At 38.4% G+C, this 24258-nt stretch overlaps 1 protein-coding gene across 1 annotated transcript in view; it reads left to right on the plus strand.

The window, feature by feature from the left end:
* The first annotated feature begins 16135 nt into the window (after window positions 1-16135).
* The window catches only part of PASD1 (PAS domain containing repressor 1), a 124235-nt gene continuing 116112 nt past the window's right edge, over window positions 16136-24258 (plus strand). The window contains exon 1 of the mRNA XM_075184263.1: window positions 16136-16995. The gene's annotated coding sequence lies outside the window, so the exon portion shown is untranslated. The remainder of the gene's footprint in view (window positions 16996-24258) is intronic.

The raw sequence follows: 24258 nt of genomic DNA on the forward strand, positions 1-24258 counted from the left end.
TTGATTCATTTATTGGCTTCTATATGTTCTCCTGCAGATATAACTTACAAGAATGCTTAATGTTTCTTGCCTATTCTGTGGTTTCTACCGCCAAGGAGAGTAAGTTGCTTCCCTTTGTTGCCCTTGGGTACAACACAGCTCTGCTCAGTGGCAAAACTACCATTGGTGCAGCAGGTGCAGTGCACCAGGGCCCATGGAGATAATGGTGCCTTCTGCATAGCCCAACCTACCTGCACTGGGGCCCACAGCTCGCTAGTTCCGATTCTGGCTCTGCTAAAATCTCAGTGAGCAGCTTTAAGTGGTATTACAGGGCATACAAATAAACAGCACTACTTGATGTTGTAAAGACATGGCTATAAACACAGATAGAAGTAAAAATATAGAGTACTGTGTAAGCAATGGGACTTCCACTTCAACTGGGAATAATATGGGTACACTTTCAGCACATAAAGGGTTGTTCACTGTAAGGGTATACAGTCTGTGGAACTCTTTACCTAGGGATGTGATGGTCAATTCACTTTTATTAATTTTAAAATGGATTGGTTGCTTTTCTTACAAGAATTTCTCTCTCCAGCTCTAACTATTAGAGTACATTATTGGGATCATTGATCCATGAAATGAATGTGATTGGCATTTAAATGATAGGGAAGGTTTTGGCCTTTGTTCCTCTGGATCAGCATAGATAGGTCATATAAGAATTCATTAAACTGTATGGACTTTTGTCTTTTTTACACTTTTGCTAACTATGTAACTATGTAAACTCAGTGATGTTTAACAGTGCAAATTAATCTGTTTTTGCTATTCAAAAAATAATCACATAATTGTGTAAAATATAAATGTTTGTTCTTTTAAAACATAATCCTCTTTAAAACAAGACACATACAAATACAGGCAGTGCATTGTATGACTAAGAGTACTACAGTCTTGAAATAAATCAACTGGTTGATGTCAGTTTCATCATATTTGAGTATGTCATACTGTTTTACTGTTTGCAGGTTCCTGTTATTCATTTTAATAAACTGCAATCCAGCCATATAGCACATGTATTTCATATATATACTTGATTGGAAATACCTCATTTGAGCGGGCCTGTTCTTTAGAAGGTACATTTCTTTATATATGGTGGAGCTGCCCAAAGTTTGCAAGTTTCTGGCTCAATCTGACTAACGGGTGTTTTACAAATCAGTGTCCCTATGAAATCCCAAATACATTCTTCTCCCTCTAGGGATCTCCGCAGCCACGCACCACCAAAATAAGCTCATCTGCCTTTCAGCTGCCACATGCCAGATCACAGCTGACTGGAAACAAAATCCCACTTCCATCTGATCTATAGTCAATTGAGTACGGCGTGTACAGCGTATGGAATTTATGACCAGCATTCCCAACAATTCTTCAGAATCATTTTATAAAATATGGGCGCTGTGGTTCTCCTTTTTCAACTTCCGCCCACCCTTTAGCTAATTGCGAGTAGTCTTCCTCCCCTGTTCTTTGTTCATGTGAACATAGTACTTCTGTTCCATTTCTTCTTACCCCGCTCCTTCCTTTTATTTACAAGGTTCTTTCCACGGGGCCTGTGCCCCTCCCTCTCTTCTTTACCCTCCTTTCCTCTTTCTATTAAAATCGGAGTCACCCGATACTTCTAAGTCCTTAATCAGTGCTACTTTCCCTTGTAGAATATATACTCTGCCATCTTTGATGTGATGACTGACACTGTGTCAGTCGCTTTGTAACGTGTTGACTCTTCAAAAAAACAGATTAAAAAAAAATGAAGAAATGGCTGTTTTGAAAATGCTAAATATACTCTAGATTCAAGAGGATTTTAGGAAATATTGGTAAGTTCCCACCTCCGTGTGTTCCATTGAACCTTGTCCATGTCAATGAACCTTTATTCATATTTGCCAACTTTCCCTAAATTCTCTGGTTTTAAAGATTGTTCCATTAACATTTTTGGCCCCGTAAATATCCCTACTATACTATTGAAATATCCCTAATTGTACAATACAATTCCTTTAATTCTCAGTACTGATAGTAATTCTAATTTTGTATTCTAACTCTATGCACTTTTTTTTTTTTTGAATGTGCGACACTGTAGCCTCTAAATCTAGGATAATATAACTATATCAAATCAAATAAATTGTGATTCTTTATTTTTTCGGGTGAACGCCATTGTGTTTATTTACAAGGTGGACCTGCATTGAGGTAAGTAACAAGTAACAATACATTTATATACAAATAGGCAGTAGACGCAAGAGTAAAATAGTACCTGCAATAGTCAGGATAAATGAAAAAGACATTTGGATCAGGGGTGGACCAAGGCATTATCGGGACCCATGGCAAAATTTGGGGGAAGGCCCAGCAATGTCACTCCAACCTCATGGGCCCATGTTCATGTGCAGATTAGACCCCCCCCCCCCCCGCTCTGGTCTTCTGAGAGCAGAGCGAGGTCCTTGGAAGAGTGACCTGGCACTGCCATGTCCCCCTTGTCTCTGAGAGCAGAGCGAGGGCCTTGGAAGAGTGACCTGGAACTGCAATGTCTTCCTCTCTTTGAGAGAGAGAGCGGGGGCCTTGGGAGAGTCACCTGGCACTACCATGCCCCCCTCTTCTCTAAGAGCAAAGCGAGGGTCTTGGGAGAGTGACCTGGCACTGCAATGTCTCCCTCTTCTCAGTGAGAGCGCGAGGGCCTTGGGAGAGTGACCTGGCACTGCCATATCCCCCTCTTCTCAGAGAGCCGAGGGAGGTCCTTGGGAGAGTGCCCTAGCACTGCCATATTCCCCTCTTTTCAGAGAGCAGATTGAGGTCCTTGGGAGAGTGACCTGGCACTGCCATGTCACCCTTGTCTCTGAGAGCAGAGCGAGGGCCTTGGAAGAGTGACCTGGCACTGCCATGTCTCCCTCTTCTCTGAGAGAGCGAGCGGGGGCCTTGGGAGAGTAACCTGGCACTACCATGCCCCCTCTTCTCTAAGAGCAAAGCGAGGGTCTTGGGAGAGTGACCTGGCACTGCCATATTCCCCTCTTTTCAGAGAACGGAGTGAGGTCCTTGGGAGAGTGACCTGGCACTGCCATATTCCCCTCTTTTCAGAGAACGGTGTGAGGTCCTTGGGAGAGTGACCTTGCACTGCAATATCCCCCTCTTCTCAGAGAGCAGAGTGAAGTCCTTGGGAGAGTGACCTGGCACTGCAATGTCCCCCTCTTCTCAGAGAGCAGAGTGAGGTCCTTGGGAGAGTGACCTGGCACTGCAATGTCCCCCTCTTCTCAGAGAGCAGAGTGAGGTCCTTGGGAGAGTGACCTGGCACTGCAATGTCCCCCTCTTCTCAGAGAGCAGAGTGAGGTCCTTGGGAGAGTGACCTGGCACTGCAATGTCCCCCTCTTCTCAGAGAGCAGAGTGAGGTCCTTGGGAGAGTGACCTGGCACTGCAATGTCCCCCTCTTCTCAGAGAGCAGAGTGAGGTCCTTGGGAGAGTGACCTGGCACTGCAATGTCCCCCTCTTCTCAGAGAGCAGAGTGAAGTCCTTGGGAGAGTGACCTGGCACTGCAATGTCCCTCTCTTCTCTGAGCTGTATGGCGGCTGCACTCCCTGACAGTAAATCCCACTAATTTAGGTTTAGACAGATGGTAGAATATGCATAAAAACCAAGTAATTTAGACTTATGCCTAATACAACAACATGCATTGGTTGCATTATAGTCCATTGAGGAGATTAACGTGTACTTTAAAGTGAGCTTTCCTGTAAAGGCATTATAGTCCATTCGGGAGATTAAAGTGAATGCTACAAACAAAGAGATGTTTAAAAGGAAGTCAGGCGAATCATGGGGGAGAGATGGTCGGGAGAGCTGGGCAACAGTTAGGAATAGGGAGGTGTTGGACTGGGATAATACTGCGTACTGCGGGAAGGAAATCAGGTGATATATAAGTAGGTGACTCAGGGATAAGTTATGCACTGATGCAAGAAGGAAGGAGTATGGTGAAAACCGGGATGTTGTGGGTGGAGGGTGAAATATGCTTGGATCATTGGAATCAGTTGCAGGCGTCTGTAATGTAGTTTAGGCATACACGTTTAAGTCCAGTATTACTAACAGTAGTCCTCAGTTTCAGCTATTTCTGTAACACATTCCAACATGTAATAGATTTATCTTTTGTGAAAATTGCAGTAAACTCCAAGCTGCTCATATACTTTATATGTACTAGGAAACTGAGTTACTCCTCTGCTCGTTCTTCAGCACCAGGTCACATGCACTGTGATAACCCTGTCTGTCTGCCACACAGACAGTGAATACTAGACTCTTTGTGTCCAAAATACACTCTGCGTTTATTTGCTAAATTATATTTAGAGATTTTTATTTTTACGCTCTGTGTGAGGCCAAGTTATAGATTTGTGTCAGATATTAACGAGAGAATATTTAAATGAATATCTTTTGCTTACACTAATGATTACACTACAAACTGGAATTTCAGGAAATATAGTTATGCCCAGTCGGTGTCAGGGTTGGGCATACCGGGTGTGTCAGTTATATTAGTGTGTGAGATTACAGCCTGAAAAAACTAAAGTTCATACAAGGTAAAGTTGTCATGTTATTCCAGCAATATCACTGCTACAGCAATGATAATAACTGTAAATAAAAGGATTTATTTCTAAACAGTATAAGTAAGGGAAACACCTCCTATTATAGCATATCATTCATAATAATTCTAATTAATCCAAATAATAGTTTTCACTTTTTAGAACTTGCATTCACATAATTTAAATGGTAATTTAAAGCAGATAATCTTTACACCATAATAAGGTATATAAAATAATTTCCAAGTATTTCTTGATACTGTCTAGGTGGCACGTCATATACTACCAATGGTCAGATACTACAATCTTTCATATCCTGCAATCCTTTATATACTACAATTGTCACATACTACAATTCTTCATGAATCACAGAATCTGATTTCAATGTTTTTTTGGGGTTTTATGCACTGTAATGTTCATGTTATCGCTACCAATAAATATTGTCCAATGCGACTATTGTGGTTCCAACACACCAAGAGATTTAAAAGCAAAAGATAGCAGGATTTACAGTAATGTAGATTCTAAAAACAACAGTTTGGATGCATGGACTTTGTCATATAGAAGGGGCATTTGACACCACCATCTTCTTGGACCAGTTTGACAGGAGCCTCACGTTATTACAATGTGTTATCGGGAGACCCTTCTTTATTCAACAAATATTGTTGCATTTTCCTACAGTTAGTAGACCTTGTGTAGTCTGACATGTTTGTAATCCATGTATCCTAAACTATAATGGATCACTTTAACAATTAAACAAAGGCACATTTTACATTTTTATCTATCTATCTATCTATCTATCTATCTATCTATCTATCTATCTATCTATCTATCTATCTATCTATTGTGTCAAAGTAGTTAACTGCAGTTAAACCTTATGAAAAACTGCTCTCTATTGGTTAGTTAACACAGCCCTACCGGCTGTCATCCTCGTCGCAGCTAGGTGCTAGGAGCAGACATTGTGTTTGTAATTTATACTTATGGATTACAAGCATCAAGTAGGAAGTGGATCCCCATGGATTTCGCTGGTTTATAAATTGGTGAATGAAGTCTTTATTTTAAAAAAAAGGATTTTTGCACAGTATTGGTGTTTTTTTTTTACAGTCTATTTCTATGTGGCACTACAGTAACCAGCAGTTTTACAAGTGACAGCATGCTCTGAATCATGGGTATGCTGGAACTTGTAGTTCTACAAGTGCCATTATAGCCAAGCCGTTTATGGTTGCCAGGGTTTGTAGGGAACAGTAGTGCTACATACAAAATTGCTGACTTTTATCATTTAACTCTTTACTAACCCAACATTCACTGGGCACAAATGTTGGGGAAATCCCTAGTGCTATCAGCTGTTTTTGTGCTGAACGGGCTGGTGCTGTGTCACATTATGACAGGGGGACCCCAAGCTGCATGTCTCCCTGCTTTAATATGACCATCGCAGCCTGTCATAGCCTGCTGTGGCTGTTGTTTTTTGTGTAGGGACCACACACATTTCCATATCTCCCAGAATTTGGATAGGCAGCATCCGTATGGTGGGGCATGGCCATGGCACGATGGGAGCATGACCACATCCCATGCAGAGCATCAGTGAACAGAGTACCTCTCAACTTTCCCACCAATCGGAACAAAGGATCGGGATGGCAGGATCGAGTCCTCAAATTGGGACTGTCCCGCCTAAATTGGGACGGTTGGGAGGTATGCTGTTCTTCCCCCGGAACTGCCGCAACTAGCCTAGACTGGGAAAACTGCCTTACAGTTACATTGTCCCTGCACCATTGTGATATATAACATAAAACACACTGTGATAAAGTTTTACCTCTGATCCCTCTGATAACAAAAGGTTGTTATACTTTGTTATTACCAATACTGATGACAATCTGGCACTTCCTAAATTCTAAGCTGTGTCAGTAAAAGGATTACAGATCCAGCACTGACACAAGTAAATAATCTTACCATTGTCACCTAGGAGCAGCATATGGTGACTCTGGGATGTGCCTGACCCAGTGACACAGTTTGGTGCTCTAAAAAGGAGTTTTACACATTTATGTAGTAGGACACTAGAGGGAGTTTTAATCTGGCATTCAGAAACATATAACATCTGTGTGCTACATCCTTGTGATTTCATTTCAGTTCAACTGTAATGTGCTTAAACTATCTGCTTTAAATAATTACATAAGGAAATAATGACAGTCTAAATCGTTTGGTTTTCAAAGTTCTATTCATATATATATATATATATATATATATATATAAAACAATTCTGGCATTTATGAGTCTTGTGACAAAATATCAACAATTATTATTGTCGATATTTCAGTCCTTATTGGAACCTTTTTCAAGACAATTGAACAAGTATTTGAATAATTCCTAGATTTCAAAAAGATGCAAAACGTATCTATAATGCAAATAAACATAAATATGTTTTATATATCTGTCTATCTATATATTATTATTATTATCATTTATTTGTTTTGCGCTACAGGGTTTTCGCAGAGCCTTATATAGTACGAACAGTAGACCATACAGGGTAAAACATTACAGAACAATAAACACTAAGTACCAATGCTTCAGAAATTCCTGGCAGACAAATGGAGAGAGGGCGGAGCAGAAGAGTCGGTATGGAGAACAGGAGGGGAGAGGGGCCCTGCTCATGCGAGCTTACATCCTAAGGGAGGGTGGACGAAATTAGTCTATTAGCATTTTGTGGTCAGGATCATATTAAAGGTTTATTCCCTAACATCAATAACTAGAGTGTGAAATGTGCGATCTCTTCGCCGAATGCACCGGACAGCTGCTGATGTACAAGGGATTAATATGATATCAGACATGACACATTTCCTTTAACCTGAACCTTAAATAACACTGAGGTGTACATATAATCATAGCATATAAACTAACATTAAACTAAATACTATCTGCTCATAAATTACTGTGTAACGGAACCAATATGAATATGAATTACATAAATAACTAAATGTTGTAATGTAAGTGTGTACGTGCGTATTTTACTGTGCGATCGCAATATGCCACGTAAAGCGTGGCATACTGAGTGCAATCGACCAATAAAACAATATCAACCAGTATACTTTCGTTCATCCAATTATACGACTTCGACACTATATATGTATACACATATATATACACACACACAATATATTTATATATACATATATATATGTGTGTGTATATATATATATATATATATATATATATATATATATATATATATATGTATATATATATATTTATATATATATAGAATTATTTTGCAATGTAATTTTTCCTGCATGGAAAGAGAGCATTCCTGCCTCTTTCTCTCTCTCCCCCTCCGAGGAAATCCTCTGCCTTTCTTACCTAAAGCAGGTACCCTATCGGATTCAGAACAGGATATTTCAAAGCCCCAGACTAGCCACCAGTAAGACAGACATAAGACCATTCTTCCATCCTGCATAGTTTAGTGATTTACACTTTATTGATATTTTTATGTTAGCATTTTGCATTTTTAAGTGTTTTATTGCGTGTTCATTTTAATTATATTTTGCAAAGTCTGTGTTTTATTGACTATTTGTTTTATTTGTAAAGAAATGTGTATTAAAGATTTTGTTGTTTCATTTGTTCAGTTTTGCACCATGTCTTATTGACCGTGAACAGAATGATTTAAACTGCAATTTTATTTTATTTTAAAAAAAAGGGTCTGCCCAGGGCCCCAGACCCCTTTAGGGGCAGCCCTAACTGTAATTAATTAGAGGATGATCCAAAAGTGAGCAAGTGTGGAAATGCACATTCCCACAAATACATCTGTAAAGCATCTTAACGGATGCACATCAGAATGAGGAATTATGGTGTTTGTTTGTGATTGCATGCAGCAGACAAACAATGACACTGCATATTAACATTTTATAATAATATAATAAAAAAACATTTTTATAAATAACCTTTACAGAATTGTATGAATTTTCTAAGGATAATTAAGCCTCCCTTATTTACATGGGTGTAATACATTTTGGCTTATCATTAACCTTTAAATATATAGGAAGTAGATTTTCACACCAGCACTGTCCCAGTTTAACCTGGCTATATAAGCATACAAAGTGAAAGGTTTATATAACTCTGTAGAACTCCAATAATATCTTAGCGCATTAGAAAACCCATCAGAATTCTTGTGCTGCCTGTGAAGAGTTACGAGAGCAAGAAACAGATGAATCATTCATCTGTCATGCATTTCAGTCTGATCCAGTCTGCCCTGTCCCTAATAAGGTCATAAACTACTTAGCTGGGAGAGCACTGACCTAGTTTATAAAAAAGGTTTGTAGGTTATTCCTCAGTATGTTTTATCATATTGATGGCGTTACAAAACCACCACATGACCACTGTCTGTAGGAATCACAAAGTCAGCAGACATACTTTTGGTCTAGTAGTCATATCTGGTTGCTGATTGATGGACACATAATAATTCCTAGGGTCTTACTACTTATGGTCAGTAAATTAGCCCTTCCATGAAGGTTTCATTAGGTCAGTAGTTTTAGATGTTCCTTCTTCTGGACCACAAGCATTGTTCTATAATCCCTTAACTTACTCATATGTGAGCTATATAGCTGAGGGGACACTGACTAGTTTTCCGTCATAAAACAGTGTCTTACTTCCTGGCAGATTACAGGTCTGCTTTGGTGAAATTAATCAGGATACTGCTTTTTGCCTATTTCTAGCTTTTGCTTAAAACACTATTTTGCTTAAGGAGATTTTCAGTCTAAAATGATTGTTTTCATGCCGCTCAGACTGCAGATATAGTGAATTTCCCAGAGTAAATGTACCATAACCCACTGTTTTGGGGTGTCCACTAATTCACAGTGAGCACGGCACACCTGAATGAATTTGTTCCTTTGTGAGACTTGCTTAAGTAAAACTTGTTCCTTCTCTTACACCTGGCCATAATTTAAAAAAGATATTGGGAACTTTAAGTCTTTTAATGTATACGGAATGCAAGGTGTCTTTTTAGACTTTCACAAGGTATATGTCAAAAGACCATTCGGTTTTGTTTTCCCCTATTTAAAATAATAGGAACCTAGATCACGGTGTATTGCTGACTCAGCAATAAACAATTTGTATGTTTTAGCTAATTTAATGCTTCCTCAGTGAGGAAGCATTAAATTAGCTAAAACATACAAATTGTTTTTCCTAGTGTATGTAGCCAATATAACAGGCTGGTATTTCATAAACATGTCAAACTTAGGCTAATCTTTTTTAAAACAAAGCAAACAAACATGAAATGGTTTATGCAATGTTTAGCATGCAGTTTTCTCATTATTATTTAGTAATAAAGTGCAATTGTGCACAAATATGCAGTAACACATTAAAACCAATTAAAAATGTTCTTTATAAAATGCCATGGTATAATGATGCATAGATACTTATTGATTGCTGTGGGTTACATCACATGAGTGCACAATGCATTTAATATTTAATATTTATTATATAATCCCTATGTGACTTGCAGAGTTTGACAAAAGGATCAACCATAGATTGGAATTAAATTCTGAATTACAATTAAAGATCGTCTAGGTCCACAATAGATTTTGAGAGTTTATGTAAGTGCATCATTCATGATAACAAACATTGGGTGTGTAGACACAGGTCCTGCCCACTTGTGGTTACACTATATTACTGTCTGTCATCTTAAAGGACATTAAACTAAATTGGAACATGAGCTTTATATGTCTTGCTTAGTCAACAAATAGAAAAAAAGATGCATCATCATTTAAAATGAATTAAGCTGTTACATTTGGTCACCAAGCAGTACTTTACCAACCGCTGGGAGTATGACTTTTCTGCTGTTTTATTTGTGCCTTTGTGTTCGTGTTTGTGATGTTATTGTTTAATTTGTTTTATATTGTGAATAATCAATGTTAGCTTTTGCTGATTTTTCTTCTGTTTATTAAAATGTAATGAGTTTAACAATTTGTGGCTCTATGTTCAGATTTTTATATTAAATTTGAATAAATATAATATAATACCAAAACCTCTCATATATATCCAACACTTTATGATAATGTCATCCTACACTGGTGACATCACAATTGAAGTGGACTAGTAGACAATTTCGAGACTTATAGTTCACCTTCAATGAAGTTTTGAAAAAATCTAACATCAATAATATATCATAAATAAAAGCCTAGTCATGGTATAAAATTATTAGCACACACATTATTGAGAAAATAAAATAAAATAAATGGTCTCCTCCCTTTAATGTCTAGTACTTCCTGCAATAATGATTTGGACATTATTTAAAACAGCAATCAAATGAAAACATGAACAGTGATTTTTTTTTTTTTTTTTTTTTTAAGATAAATCACTGTGGGAGGCTATTAGAAGAATGTTGGCATTTTTTTTTCTTCAGACTTCTATTAATGATTTATGAATCTGGACTACCATGGTAACCACAGTTAGATGGCACATGATGTAGTGGAATGCCCTTCTGAGCTCTGCCTGCACTGTCACATGCTCTCTCCACCCGTTACCATCACATGATGTGCAAAGAGCTGTGAGCCTGTGTCTGTATCTGGCAGCCATTTTTGTTTACCAAATTTTTTTGAAAAGGAGATGATTTTTAGGAAGATAATATATGACTAGCAGATGTATGCTTAAAACGTACTTAACTTGCTATCCAAAGAAAAAAATCTATATGAAATTGTTGCTTTAAATTAGCTGCTTATGTTGCTCAAAATTTTGTTGTCATTCAGAGCCAATAAGAAGCTTGTCTTGAAAGCTAAAAAACTTCCCGGAGTCTGATGATGTCATAGAAAGTTTTAGAGGAGCACAGAGAGCATGCTCCTGCCAGTACATGGATGTTCACTCTCATCAGTAGCCATAGATGTTTATTTATTCATGCCAAGACGATGGATAAATACATAAAGACATATAAAAATGTGAATTTAGAATAAACTTTATAGAAGTATCACACAGTAAATGTCACACACAAGTAGTGGACAAAAATAGAAATACCAATATAGAGTCACTTAATAGTGCGTTAGGCCACCACGTGCAGCCAGTGTGCACCATAGCAATAGCATTGAATCTACCATTGTTTGGAATTGTACATGATGGATGCAGCACAATTCTTACCCAAGAAAGTCACTCGGCTGTTGCCTGGTTTACAGTGGTGAAAAACGCTGTCTTTGATGTCCTATAAATTGCTGAATTGGGTCCAGATCTGGCATCTGAGAAGGACATGACATAAGGAAAAGATCAGTATCATGGTCCTCAACTCATTGGGTGACCATACGTGCTCTGTAGATGGGGGCACTGCCATCATGGACAAAACATCTCGTCAGGAAACAAACGCTGTAACATTGGGTGAAGAACTCAGTACCATTAAGTACTGATTAGCTATTACCTTACCAAACCATACCAGGAAAATGTGCCCCACAACATTACAGAAACACCATTTTTCACTGTTGGAATCAAGCACTCAGAGTTTTATAGTTGATTGTGTTGGCACCACACTTGCACTTGTCAATTGAGAAGATGGTGAAAGATGATTTATTTGACCACACCACCTTCATCCACAGCTTGGTAGTTTGCCATTGCCTTTGTTCTTTGCAACACCGAACTCACAAACAGACATTGCCAGGTGTGATGAGCAGTTTACGCACTGCAATCCAGCTCTGTGCAGTTCTCATCAGACCATTTTTTGTTACAACAGGCGCTGGCACCCATTCGACCTGCACTTACTTGCGTATTTTGCCTTGTACATCGAATAACTGCATGGATATCATGATCCTGGTGTATGTACTTCCACCCACTGTTGTTTCTCCTGCTATTGTCCCCTTAAGTAATGGTACTCATAAAACATTAACAAGTTGAACTGCCTTGGTCAACACTCTCCAGCAATCATTCACTGAAGTCTCCTTTTGCAGCCATGACAGTCATAATTATAGGCAACCAGGCATTTTTTAAACATAACCTTGACCATGCTAGCATCATCATCATTATTATTAGCTCTTTGTATAGTGCCATTAATTCCCCAGCACTGTACAGCGAAATCACTCACATCAGTCCCTGCCCCATTAGAGCTTAGTCTAAACTCTCTAACATACACGCACACACAGACTGAGAAGGACTAAGTATGTTTTTGGAGTGTGGGAGGAAACCGGATCCCCTGGAGGAACCCCACGCAAGAACATAGAAACTTCACACAAATAAGGCCATGGTGCAAAATTTAACTCATGTGCTGTGAGGCAGAAGTGCTAGCCCCTAAACCACAGGGCTGCCCAGCATGTTATTTTCTTAACGAATAACATTAGCCACTTACTCAGTGGAAGACTTTGCTTTCAGTATTCTTGGTTTCCCTTAATTGCCCAAGTGACTGCATTTGTTAAGTGGATATTTATGACTTTTAGGGGAAAACAATCATACTACAACAAAAACTTCCCTTAATCTGCTAAAAATAATAGACCTCTCTGTGTTTTCAAATTACACGTTATTCTTAATTTCATTGATATTATAACAACTCAGATGTTTCTGTGCCAGTGGCATTTCGGTGGTGCCGAGATAGGAGACAGAATATAATAAAATTAAAATAATAATATTGCCAGTTAGCAATATTTTTTAGTACAGTATACATTTTAATCTGTTTACCTGTTTATTTATAACAATAATGGCACAGAACATATTTAATACAGTACTACAGATATAATCATGGTATTTCCCAAGTCAGCAAAGACATTGATTTTAGAAATAAATTCATATATGTATGTGTGTACATGGATGTATGTGTCTATATCTATATTATATATGGCATGATATATGCCTTACTACAAAGGCATAGATAGATGCTTCATAAATAAATAATTTATCAATGTCAGTGACACAACACATTAAATTTGGTCGTGGTTGTAATTAGCGCCAGCATTTGCAGACAGGATGGGTTAAAGGTGGGTACTACATCAGGGCTGGATTTACCACTAGGCACCTGCCTAGGGCCCAGCGGTCCCAGGGGGGGGCCACAGTCCCAGCACCCAGTAAATCTCTCACTATTTGTCTGCCGCTGTGCCCATTGTCCAACCTTGGCCGGCTGTAAATATGACTCAATCAGCTCTGCACCGGTAGACCAGGACCAGAAGTTGAGGGACAGGATAAGGGTAGACTGCTATTGAGGAACTATAATTCTCAGCATCCCCTGCAATAAGACTTGTAGTTGGAAAACAGTGAGAGAGCCACAGATTGCCTACCTCTTATAAACTATGGAATAGTTTAGTTCCTACACTCACAAAGTAATTTAAGGTATAGACACAATGAGCCTAAAATTCAGTTTCTATTTAGAACCCCTCTATTAAATCAGCACAAATAGTAACATGAATAAATAAAATAATATTGCTCAATCTTTACCTTTTTACTGGCATATCAAATATCAGTTTTCTGCAGCTCTTGGATCCGTCAGTGCGCTATTGTTTTAGCATTGCAGAAGAGATGGTTCGCCATAGAATGAACATCCTATGTTATAATTTGTTTCTTGCCCCATAGTCTTCTTATAGGGTTATGTTGCCGACCCAGTTGGGATGGCTGTTGGATATTTAAGTGTAAATTGCTGGAACTGTTTGGCTAAATGTTGGAGCAGTTTTTAGTTTATTATTTAATGATTAGATTATTTATTATTTCTTTATGTCTGTAAACACCACAAATATTTTCAAGCTCTCTCTTTCTATGCTATAATGTTCTTATAAATAAAGTTACATAATACTGATTGAGAAAGTTGAAACATTAGTATTCAAGTTCTATGTAAAATCAGGAATGGTTAGACTAACATGTTATGTGTGTGCTTTCTATCCACCTTTAGAATTAGCCCATTCAGAAATGCATACATGATGCCATTTCCCGTGACAGGGCTTCTCAGGTGCATCAGCCCAGTCTCGGGAGTTTGCAGTGGATCCCGAAAGACCTATGAGACCGGAAAGACGCTGAGCGCCATACAAGCCGTTCCTGTTTAATATAAAGTCTCCGTCCAAAATGTGATGAGCTGGACAGTGAATCTGGTAATAGCCAGGCTGGCAGCCTTGTAAAGGACCAGCTGCCCATACAGGAGAAAGTGGAGGCCTCTGCACAAGAAAAGATGGCAACTTTCAAGTCTTTGACATGGTGCATGAGGAAGCTGAAAGAAGCCAATTTATAGGTTTATATCTGTCTAGCTACAATGTCACTGAGTGCTAAATTTCATGATTAGCCCCTTAATGACAGGAGGAATTTCATACTTTTGTGACCAAACCACATTTTAATTTTGATACCTATTGGCTAAACAGGGAATATCTTGACTGCATTATCTGTCCTTGTTAACTTTAATTTGCTTTTCTCCGGACAGATTGAGCTCTCCTTTATTAGGATAGTGAAAAAAATATATTTTAATTATAAAGGCAAATTGGCAAAGAATACACTTATCTGTGATACTCCCCATAGGCACCTTTACACAACTAGTGCAAATCTGTGTAAGTAATGTCAGGTACATAGTGGTATAGGGCCTAGAAATAAAGGTAGATTTTTATTAGATTCTTTATTTTTATATATGCTTTATTTCTTCAATTAGAAAGTGAAGAAAAATAAACATTGTAGGTAGAACATCTGCAATCCAATGTAAAACATACAAATCAATGCATAGTCGTGTACATAATCATAAGCATTTAATGCTAAGAAATAATTTTGTACAACATTATTTGCACTCTATTTTAGGTAAGGAGTTAAAAAGATAATATTTTCTGGTATAACATTGTTTGTACTATTTTTTCTAGTATGCATTAAAAGTTAATATATGCTATTCTAAAAAAATATATTGCATACTTGCCTACTAACGGCAAGTTCTGTGCGGGATAGGGGCGTGACTGTAGGGCGGGAGGGGGCGTGGCACGGCCAAATGTGGCATTTTGGCCACGCCCCACATTGAAAATGCCGTTTGGCGTGGAGGGCGGGGCCAAAATGGCACGATTCACCACGAATCGCATCATTTTGGGAAGGCAGTTGCGGGATGCGGGAGACTTGCCTGCTCTCCCAGGAGTCCGTAAGACCGACCTGAATTTTGGGAGTCTCCCGGACATTCCCGGAGAGTTGGCAATTATGATATATTGTTATGGACTGTTTAGGGATGGGGCCCCCAAACCATTATCTTGCCTAGGGCCCTATGAGGTCTAAATCCGGCTTTGCACTACATAGACCTTAACGTGTTCAATTACAGTGAACATGTGTAAATAGAGCAGATAGCATCCAAAAGGTGCCACTACTGCCGCCCACGGCAGGTGAATGGATCAATGAAACCAATAAATTCTATCCCCATGCCCATTTACCTACTTGTACTAGCATTAAAAAAACATTAGTAAAATTATGATTTTGACAGAACGGCAGTGGCCATATAATACTTTGTATTAAACATTTTGAATCTTTTTTTATGTATTGAAAGTTGAATTTACCTGATCTGTCTTTCTGCCCTTATACATTAAAAAAAACACACACTGCCCACTTGCATGACATCATGGAATTTGAAAGTGTTTCATAATGGAATGACTTACAAACCTACATGACTTACAAAACCACAATACTTTGTAGCCAGCCAATACTCTCTGATACTCTCCATACTCTAAGATTACTTTATATTGATCCCCACAAAAATATATTGAAAATCTAAATAAAACATTATATAGAATTAAAATAAACATAATATTAAATGGAGAGCAGAAAATAGGTCAGTTGTGCTGAAGATACTGACATGTCTGAGTACACTGTGTGTGCTGAGAGATGGGGCTGAAGGAACTTAGCAGAGAGAGAACCTGAAGCAGTGGGCAGAAGGCAGACATTGAAGTCGGGTGAGCTCCAGATAGGAGGGAAGGAAGGAGGACCCAGCGCTCTGGCAGCATTAGCCGGCTCCAGCTCTCCTTTTTTCAGCTATGTAGCCGGTTGCTAATGATGTTGTTAGGCGCTGCTACTGGGTGACCTAGTTTCTGCAGTAGTTGCTCTCTGTGCTGTCTGCTCTCTCCAGCACACTCACTTCACTCCCTCTTTCCCACTCCACATACAGAGGCCGGGGAGGAGGAGGAGCAGGGCAGGCTCATCACTGCTACGAGTTACACTAGTACCCGGCAGCGCTGTCCTATCCAAGTCTGCTGTAGACCCGGACTAGGAGATCTGGTGCCCTCACTGTTGTGGACTGGGCACAGGTGCTCTGACTTCCCTCACTGTGGAGCAGGGTCTTCAGGGGGGTTTTGTCTGGCGCCCCCTTAGCGCTCTTGGAATTACTCTGATCTCATTAGTGGATACTTTTTGGGATACTGAATCATGATGACATGTTGAGATTTGGCTTTCTTGCTTCCTGGCTGTTGGAATTAATTATTGCTCTCCGAAAAGGGAGTCAGGATCATCACTGTCCAGGGGTCCTGGCATGGCACAGAGAGGAACTGACTACTTCAATTAAACCAGGGTATGTACACTATTTAAAAGCTGTGTAATAGAAAGTGCCATCATGAACTAAGGGTATTTAGGCATGGGATGCACGGATTGCTACCAAGGGAGTTCAGAGCTGTTAGTTTTTCTTGACAATAATATTAGTTATAGGATTTCAAGTACTATTACCATTGCAATTGTATATTTCTGCAATTCACTAAATATATATATATATATATATATATATATATATATATATATATATATATATATATATATATATATATATATGTACACACACATACACACACACACACACTCCCCTCTCTATAGTATCTTATCTTCTATTTTATGTTTAACAGTTTAACTTTTGTGTAGCCAATGTTGCAGGATGATCAAGTGGGATGATCACCCATTTCTCTTACTGCTTCAGTGCTGGAGTTGACATTGCCAAACTTAAGAGTGAGGGGAAAAGTTGTTAAAAGTTTGTTAAATCTTTAAATCTTTAGTTGCTTGGAAGGGTCTGGCAATATGTGTTCATACCTAGGACTGATACAGATTGTACCATCTGGAAGGTCCATTGCAATTGTTGATTCGCTCTATGTTTATTGGAATTTTCCACTCAACAACACATCATCTCTTACCTTTTTATGTTTTGTTTATTTATTTATTTTTACCTTGGTAAACACACCTCTTTCTGGACTTCATTCCAGGATCCTGGCATTTAAATAAAGATTGCTTTAATTAGTAGAGATGGTTACAGTTTATTACTAAACACACTTGGTTAAAACTCAAGAAGTGCAGAGGTAGTCACAGTTGGTATTAGGAAATAATTCTGTTCTACTTGGCTACCTGAGTTTAATTGCAGTGCCAACAAGCCAAGTCCTATAACCTTAAAACAGAGTACAGAGGGCAGACTTCAAATGCTGCGTTTATTGTGTTCCAGTGTATGTTGTTTTACTGAGATTATGGCTGTACTGCTAATCTGAACACCATATTTATTGTGGGTTGGTTCATCCTTTACTTTTTACATTAATTTTTAGATTATTTGTTTGCTTACTTGTTGCTAAATCTGCAGAACATTGTCTTGTTCCAACTATACCGTGAGATATATATTAATTCAATTTACAGAGGATATTATACCTGGAAACCATAATATTGTCTAATTTTCCCTTTTTACTTTCTGAACATGTTCATTTCATAATTGTACTCTGCTCCAGCAATCAGTTTCTCTCTGAAACTGCACTAAGGCATACATACATGGACTACCTGTAGCTGACAGATATAGCTCTCAGAATTTCTTATGGAAGTTGGTATGTGCATTGTTTGTTTGCATAGGGAGCAAGATAGCTCTAAGCTCACTGCATTCATCTACATGTAAAAAAAAATCAATTATGCTTTTAAAAAATGTTTATTCTTAAATAATGGAAAAATAATTTAATAAAAAAAAAACAAATTGCCGGCTAAAACGATTTTGTAGATTTTATTTTTAATTATAAAGGCATTTTTGTTTATATTTCTTATCCCTGATGTGAATTCAATAAGGAAATGGCAAATTTAAATTTTATTTTCTTAGAACATATTTTTGCTCATTAAGTCACTCAGACTCCTATTTAAATACTGGGAATCCATTAAGTGTATGGTTATTAGCTCACCTCTAATTCTCAGAAAGTAATATTATTGCTGTCTATGTGTTTCCATACGCTTCCAAGAATTGACTAACATGGGCGTCAACAATATGTTTTCCAAGTAGGAAATCTAAATGTATGTCTGTGACATTCTCTCTCCTACATTATCTCCAACTGTTTACCCATCCATGTTAAACTAGACAGACCCTAGCTACTTTAATTCCTTTACAAAAAACTTGATAAAATGGCACTGCTCAACTTTTTTAACAGATGTTTTTCTTATTACTTAATGTGCCACTTTTAGCGTTTTTCAACCTGCAGCTGACTATGAGGCCCCTTTTTAGTTGCTGCATGAGTTAGCATTAATAAGAGTCTGAAAGTAATGGGCATGCCTCTTAGGTATGCAGCCTCTCTGCCCATTGCTTGGCATGACGCAACAGGGTGTAACAGGCCATTCCTAAGGTGTGCTCTTCTTACTAAAACTATCTAAATAACAGCCTATTCCTTTTGTCAAGTCAACAATACCTGACATGCATATAGTCAATTTTGTGTGGTGGTTTCTATATTGAACGTGAATTGTGGACCAATTTGTGCTGTAATTATTTCAATACATGTGAAATAACCAATGTGCTTGTATATGTTCCTATTATTCATTAAAAAAACAAATATATATATATATATATATATATATATATATATATATATATATGTTCAAGGAAAACCACACAACTTTTTCAGAGTGATAGTAGTGGGGTGCTAAAACTTTTTTGGGTTTTGACTTAGATTTTTAGTCAGGAGTGATCAGTGTTTAGTTAAAGTTGGATGGCAATGAGTTTATTTTGGAGTTTTCTTTATATGTTTATGTACTGTTCAAAAGTTTTAGGCAGGTGTGGAAAAAATGCTGCAAAGTAAAAATGCTTTCAAAAATGGAAGTAATAGTTTATTTTTTATCAATTAACAAAATGCAAAGTGAATGAACAGAAGAGAAATGTAAATCACATCAATATTTGGTGTGACCACCCTTTGGCTTCAAAACAGCATCCATGCATCAATTCTTCTAGGTACACTTGCACACAGTTTTGGAAGGAACTCGGCAGAGAGGTTGTTCCAAACATCTTGGAGAACTAACCACAGATCTTCTGTGGATGGAGGCTTGCTCAAATCCTTCTGTCTCTTCATGTAATCCCAGACAGACGCAATGATGTTGAGATCAGGGCTCTGTGGGGGCCACATCATGACTTCCAGGACGCCTTGTTCTTCTTTACGATGAAGATAGTTCTTAATTACATTGGCTGTATGTTTGGGGTCCATGTCCTGCTGCAGAATAAATTTGGAGCCAATCAGACGCCTCCCTGATGGTATTGCATGATGGATAAGTACCTGCCTGTATTTCTCAGCATAGACACCATTAATTGTGAGCTTGCAAGGAACCTCCACCATGCTTCACTGTGCCTGCAGACACTCATTATTGTTCTGCTCTCTAGGCCTTTGGCGAACATACTGCCTGTTACAGCCCAATATTTCAAGTGAGATTTGTTGTTTTGTCGCATTGTCATTATGTTGTGTTGTCGTGATGTCGCAAAGTTTTCTTCCAAAAGTCAAACAATTGCTCATAACCCAAAAATGATGTTTCCAATATTTGTAAGATTTGGCAGCCTTACCTTGAGAGCTGTGGAAGATTTTCGCCAACAAACAAGCAAACTATATATATATATATATATATATATATGGATAAAAGTATTCGGACACTTGACCATTTCACCAACAGGGACTATAATGATTGTATTCCAATATTTATACTTTAATATGAAGTTGGTCCCCCTTTTGCAGCGATAAGAGTTTGTCTTCTTGGAAGGCTTTCCACAAGATGTTGGAGTATTTCTGTGGAAATTTGTCCCTATTCATTCTGTAGAGCATTTATGAGGTCAGGCACTGATGTTAGATGAGAAGTCCTGGCTCGCAATCTCTTTTCCAGTTCATCCGAAAGGTGTTCGATGGGGTTGAGGTCAGGGCTCTGTGTGGGCCAGTCTAGTTCTTCCACACCGAACTCATAAAATCATGTCTTTGTAGTCCTTGCTTTGCGTACTGGGGTACAGTCGTGTTGGAATAGAAAAGGCTCTTCCCCAAACTGTTACCACAAATTTGGAAGCATAGCATTGCCCAAAATGACTTGTTAGGTATGCTGAAGCATTAAGATTGCCCTTCACTGGAGATAAGGGGCTTAGGCCAAACCCTGAAAAAGAGCCCCATACCATTATCCCTCCTCCACCAAACTTCACAGTTGGCATAATGCAGTCAGGAAGGTAAAGTTCTCCCGGTCTCCGCCAAACCGAGACTCGCCCTTATGACTGTCAAACAGAGAAGCGTGATTTGTCACTCAACAGAACATGTTTCCACTGCTGCATAGTCCAATGTTGGTGTGCTTTACACCACTCCATCCGACGCTTGCCATTGGTCTTGGTCATGTGAGGCTTGCAGGCGGGTGCTTAGTCATTGAAACCCATTCCATTAAGTTCCCACCACACAGTTTTTGTGCTTACTTTAATGCCAGTGGAAAGTTGGAACTCTTCAGCTATGGAACCAGCAGAGCGTTGACGACTTTTAAGCACCCAGCTCTGTGATTTTACGTGGTATTCCACTTCGTGGTTATCATCATCATCATCATTTATTTATATAGCGCCACTAATTCCGCAGCGCTGTACAGAGAACACATTCACATCAGTGGTTATGTTGCCTTTGTTCCTTAAAGCTTCCACCTTTTAATAATATCACTTACAGTTGACAGTGGAATATCCAGCAGGGATGAAAGTTCACAAACTGTAGTATTGCTAAGGTGGCATCCTATCTCAGTACCACGCTTGAAGTCACTGAGCTCTTCAGAACGACCCCTTTTCTATCACAAAGACAGCATGGCCAGGTGCTTACTTTTATACAACTCTGGCAATGGGTCTGATTGAAACACCCCAATTAAATAATTAGCAGGTATGGGCAAATTTCACTGCCAGCCCACGTCGACCAATATATATACACACACACACACATATATATATATATATATATATATATATATATATATATATATATACATGTGTGTATATATATATATATATATATATATATATATATATGGAATTCCCTCATTTGCACAATTAGGCTTTATTCTGGTCTACAAACCTTCAAGTGTTCTTTGGATACTTACCTCTTTAGCCAAGCTTATAATATTCCTCAACCACCTTCTTAACCTCACTAGGGGCCTGATTCATTAAGGTTCTTAAATGAAGAGGATTCTCAATTCAGTCTCCTGGACAAAACCATGTTACAATGGAAGGGGTGCAAATAAGTGTTCTGTTTTACACATAAGTTAAATACTGACTGTTTTTTCATGTAACACACAAATATCAACTTTAAATTTCAGTGTACAAATAAGCTATCAAATATTTCTGTGTTACATGAAAAAACAGTCAGTATTTAACTTATGTGTAAAACAGAACACTTATTTGCACCCCTTCCATTGTAACATGGTTTTGTCCAGGAGACTGAAATGAGTATCCTCTTCATTTGAGATCCTTAATGAATCAGGCCCTAGATTACCACCTGTTGCACACATTCATACAAGACAACAACTCTTTAACAACCATTGCTGTGTGACTGGATCACATAACATACTAATTCCTTTTTGTTTTTAAAACTGTTAAGCCTTGCTCCAACTAGTAGAACTGCAATGGTCATTCAATGCGTACAGTTTATACTCAAGCTTCTCCCAACTGATGGCCTTGAAGAACCGTTATATGCAGCTCCAGCAAGAGTGAGTATTTCAGGCACATGGGTCCATGGTGGGATTCTACTAGGTTGGGATAATTGGAGTTCTGAGATCTCCTTCAGGTTAGTAATGAAATAGTGGCAAAGCTTGTTGCCCGCGTAAGTTGGTGTGCTGGGCAATTCTGCTGCCTGAGCTGACAACTGTAATGGCAACCAGTACACAAACTGACATAAAGATGTTATTACTGTAATGTACACAATAAACTACACATATTGTCACTGTTGGTAAAGACAGAAGAAGAAAAAGAGTGCTTCCTGTAGTAATAATAAGTGATAACAGAGTATCAGCAGGGTATATCTTGAATATTGCTACTCAGATTTGGAGATGACTACAAATGAGCTGGCAAGGAAATCATAGATAGGTATGTCCCAATGCAGTATATATGGCATAAGACAGAATATGATGAGCGACAAAGGCCTCCCATGGTACCAGATACCTACAGAAACAAGAGTCCAGAAATACATGTATGGAAAGGAGTGAAAACCGGTGGAGTGCACTCCAGTCAGGCATCACACATAACCCAATAGAGGCTATAGTAGGTGAGTGAAGAGGTACTTAAGGTAAATAGTTGTTAAAGTGATGGCATATCCACTATGTCAGAGCAATCCCAAAGCTATGTATCCTCTTTTAACCTCTGTATTGAGAAACATAATTACATTTATTTTATTAGTAATAATAACAACCCAAAGTGTTTCCTGTTGTTAGATTCCACTTCTTGTTTTTGTTTCTTTTTAACTCCTGATTGTATGTACCGCTAAGAAATGTGCTGGGTATTATTACTAATATAGTAAACATCCTTAGTTTAAGGTGTTATGTTTCAATGAGTACACCACATCTCTCCATGGCTGTCAGATGGATGAATTTAGCTAAGCACATACTTCTACTCCTTTTGATAATAAATAAACCTAATATAATAACCTAATATAATAAGTTATTTGTGGATACTTATTTTTGTGACATTGCTGATGGTCCTGATTGTCAATGCATTGACTACTATGTAGGCTAAATACCCTTTGATTGATCTACTATTGCCTCTATTGAGTTAGGCTAGGTACCCACTACAGAACATTTCTTCTGATGCAATATATAGTTAACGATTTTACCAGCGTCTGGAAGTCCCGATCAGCATGCATTGCCTATTCATGTGTACACACTTTTTACACAATTTACCTTCAGATCTGTGCTTTTCATCTGTTATAACCATCGGCTGAAAGATTGTGTCTCTGCACACTCTATGGAGATCTGCCTACACTGTTGGTTGTGAGCAGAGCCAGATTTAGACCTCATGGGGCCCTAGGCAAGATACTGGTTTGGTGCCCCCTCCCTGAAAAAATCCATAGCACTATAGTTTTTAGCATAACATATACCCCTATTCAGGGGCTGCTGGCAGACTTTAGCCCAGGGTGGCAAGCACATAGCACTGGCCCATAAGTAGCGGCCCATTTTTAAAGGTTGGTCTCACTGCCAGCCCTGGGAGGGCCCTCGGCAATTGCCTAGGTTGCCTAGTGGTAAATCCGGCCCTGGTTGTGAGTGCGTACACACTTCAGAATTTGCCTGACATTGTTCCATCATTTATAGAGATTTTTAGTCCGTTTATAAAATCATATCAAATGATACGATGTGCTTTGGAACGATAAAAAACATGATCGTTGGAACATAGACACTAATACGATACCGGACCTAATGGTCATTTATCGTGTGATTGGTACGATAATTGAGTGAAAAGCCTGTAGTGTATACCTAGCCTTACACTTAATGCAAAATTAGAGCACACTGCACTTTTTTATTTCCTTGCATATTGTCACCTTTATCATAATATTTGCCACCAAGATAAATTTAAACTTTCAGAATT

This window comes from Mixophyes fleayi, chromosome 9 (genome assembly GCF_038048845.1).
Source record: "Mixophyes fleayi isolate aMixFle1 chromosome 9, aMixFle1.hap1, whole genome shotgun sequence".
Classification (NCBI taxonomy): Eukaryota; Metazoa; Chordata; class Amphibia; order Anura; family Limnodynastidae; genus Mixophyes; species Mixophyes fleayi.